Source organism: Peromyscus californicus, unplaced genomic scaffold (genome assembly GCF_007827085.1).
Source record: "Peromyscus californicus insignis strain IS unplaced genomic scaffold, ASM782708v3 Scaffold_3__1_contigs__length_106647218, whole genome shotgun sequence".
NCBI lineage: Eukaryota > Metazoa > Chordata > Mammalia > Rodentia > Cricetidae > Peromyscus > Peromyscus californicus.
In genome coordinates, this window is record NW_026294551.1 from 50,989,878 (window position 1) to 50,992,978 (window position 3,101).

Sequence of the window (3,101 nt, forward strand, 5' to 3'; positions counted from 1 at the left end):
CACACATGCAGAGGGCCTGGGTCGGTCCCATGCAGGCTCCTTAACTGTTTGTTGGTCCAGAGTCCATGAGGTTCCAGGAGCTCAGGTCAGTATAGCAGCATTTTAGAATAGTTCCAACTTGTATGCAGTCCAAATATCCACCTTAGAACAAATAGAAATAAATTCAAATGATAGACCATTGCAAACAACAAGAAAGAAACTTGTTATGCCAATAAAGTGGATGACGTTTGTAAACTAAGTTGAATAAAGAAGATACAGTGGAGCATTCGCGGACTCTGAGTTTGTCCATAGATTCAAATAGAGATAAAGACAGCAGCTCTCTGAAATTGGACAGCCGATGTGGGATTCTGTGCATTTGTCATAGCCCATGGAAATTTATGTCATGAAGAGCAAACTTTAATATATACAAAACGTTTTTCTTTTTTCCTTAAAAAAATAAACTAGGATGCTAGAACTGAATGTTATCTGTAACAAATGAGTATGTTAGAAATGTATTGCTTGATGAAAATGAAGGGTTGGGGTACGGTAGAGCTGATCTAAGAAATGCTGGAGAATAATGTAGCACTAAAGACAAAATGATCTGTACTCAAGGATTGGCCTATAACTGAGGGTTGACCTGTAGCCTAGGATGACCCTGTGCCAGAGGAGTACCCAGTACCTGAAGAGTGACCTAACCTGAGGACAGAACTGTAGGTGACCGTTTTGTTTCCCACTGGGACATATAAGCATCCTAGGATTGAGCAAATATGTTAATAAGTGAAGAGACTTCGGAAGCCTGGTTCCTCCTCATCAGAGAGTTACAAATGCACAGGGCAGTGAGGCTAGAATGAATGCACTGACATTGGGCTCAGGCCAGACAATATCACAGATACACAGATGGAGACAGAAATAATTGCAAGTATAGATGTATGCACAGGCTACATACAGTCACACATTTCTTAGTGTGTCCATTGACAGTTGGGTGATTTTGCCCAGCTGTGGGCTTATATAAGTACTTTGAGTACATTTGAAGCAGGCTGGGCATTCTAAGTTGTTAATATGAGGCATATCAAATGCATTTCAACTTTCGATGTTTTCAATGCATGCTGGGTTTATTGGAACGAGCCCTGTTGTAAGTTGAGGAGCAGCTGTACATGGTTTTCTAGGACAAGTAAGTTGAGAGATACACAGTTGCCAGAGGGTGGCAATGTAGAGGAGGGTTTACTAGGTGTGACAGGAGGAAAACTTCCAGGGCAATGAACTGTTCTGAGTGATGAATATGTGACACTTTGTATTGATGGAAACTCTTGTAACTTCGCAACACAAGCAGTGAATCGTAAGGTATACAGTTTTTACAAGACGGTTTAGGAAGTTGTGGATCTCAGGATGGAATGCCGAAGGTTCCTACGGACTGAATCATAAATGTGTGGAATAATCCCCTGAAAAAGATGAAGGGATGTCAGCCGAAAGAGCCTTAGAAATATGTCTATGAGACTGAAGGCAACTGCGCATAAGCACTTTGTATTTGTCAGTTGTTTCCTGTGGGGCCTGGGGTGTTAACTCCGAAACTTCTTTCTAAAAGTGCCCGGTGAAATGGAGTGCAGAGGGCAGATGGCAGGAGCCAGCTCTCTTACTCCAAGAGTGGAGGCTGCAAATAAACAAGAGGAAAAAACAATAATCCACATTGTAACCAGTTGGCATTATAGGCACGGTGTGCATTTGTCTTTAGCTTGCTACACATACAGAAACTTACAAAGGTCTCTTATTGTTCCCTAAGCTGAGAAAGTGAGAAACAGCTACATTTGTCTCCATTTACCCTGGGGAGTATATTCTGGAGACCCCCAGACTGTGGATTATCACCAAGCTCTGTGTATAGACTAGGAGTCTTCACGAACAAACCTATCATGCGCTATACTTTATAAGTTACACACAATATGCCCCCTACTTGTGGCTCAGGTTGTAAGCTCTTGGCTGTTCCTGCACCATGCCTTTGCTCCACTCTCATGAACTCTAACCCCCTGAAACCACATCAAAATTTACAACTCTTTCAGGTATTCCAGTCGGATTTATAAGAAAGTTACACTACATGGGTGACCGCACCAGATAAGTGAGAGCATTCTAGAAATAGAACACATTCTTATTACTGTGCCTACTATATCTTGATGGAGAAAGGAGCCACGTGTTTTTCTGGGTAAACTGGGTAGAGTAGAACTCACTGAAGCCGGTAAGGTGTGGTTACAGGAAGAGCTGACATTGTAGTTCTGGGAACCCGCTCCCTCACTGTCTTCTAGCTAACAAGGGTGGGCATTTATTTCCCTGTGAGTCTGAATGAGGCAAAACTGTTTTTGTTAAATGGGCCAATTATGGCTCTAAAACCCGTTGGAAAACTCACAGAAACTTCCTTAGAGCTGGATTGACAGCCTTGAAGAAAGAAGAAGGAATATGGATGGAAGACTCTGAAATTTTTTTAAAAAAAAGGTTATTTTGGAAAACTCAAAGATTCCGAGAGAAAGGAATAGCAAAAGGAAGAAGTAATTAAAAACAACTGGAACAGATCTCAACTATTGACAAAACAAAACAGACAAACAAAAAACAAGAACATTATTGTGGCAGGTTTTGGAGGGCTCTTACAGAAGCTGGAAGGATGACGTGGGCAGCTACTCTTTAGTTCTGAAACTCGGGGAATGTATGAACTGCTTTTGCTTGTGGAGAAAAGGAGGAAGCATCCATGAGGTCTAGAGATGACTTCTAAAGAGGGAAGTAAGTAACTATGTGAACATTTTTCACTTAGTCAAAAATGGAAATTTCTTCAGGTGATCAAACTACTAGTCTAGTGATAATTAGACACTCAAAACATTGCAATGCCAGGTTTAATTTAAATAAACTATGATTAACGTAATATGCCTTTAGGCAAAATGACACACTATAAAATATTACCAAGTAGAAGGGTGTACATATGTAGAGCTAGTGTTTTTTGCTCCCTGCCTCCCCAGTGCTAGGGATTGAACTCAGGACCTCATGTGCTCTAGACTAGTACCGCCATGAGCTGCCCTCCCAGCCCTATAGTGCTGATGTCTGAAGAGAGAGTTTAAGTTTTGACTGTTGAGTTAGTTATTTGGAGC

General features: G+C 41.4%; 1 pseudogene; it reads left to right on the forward strand.

The window, feature by feature from the left end:
* Positions 1-1,993: 1,993 nt before the first annotated feature.
* Positions 1,994-2,514, forward strand: LOC128122569 (protein C3orf33 homolog; annotated as a pseudogene).
* Positions 2,515-3,101: the final 587 nt, after the last annotated feature.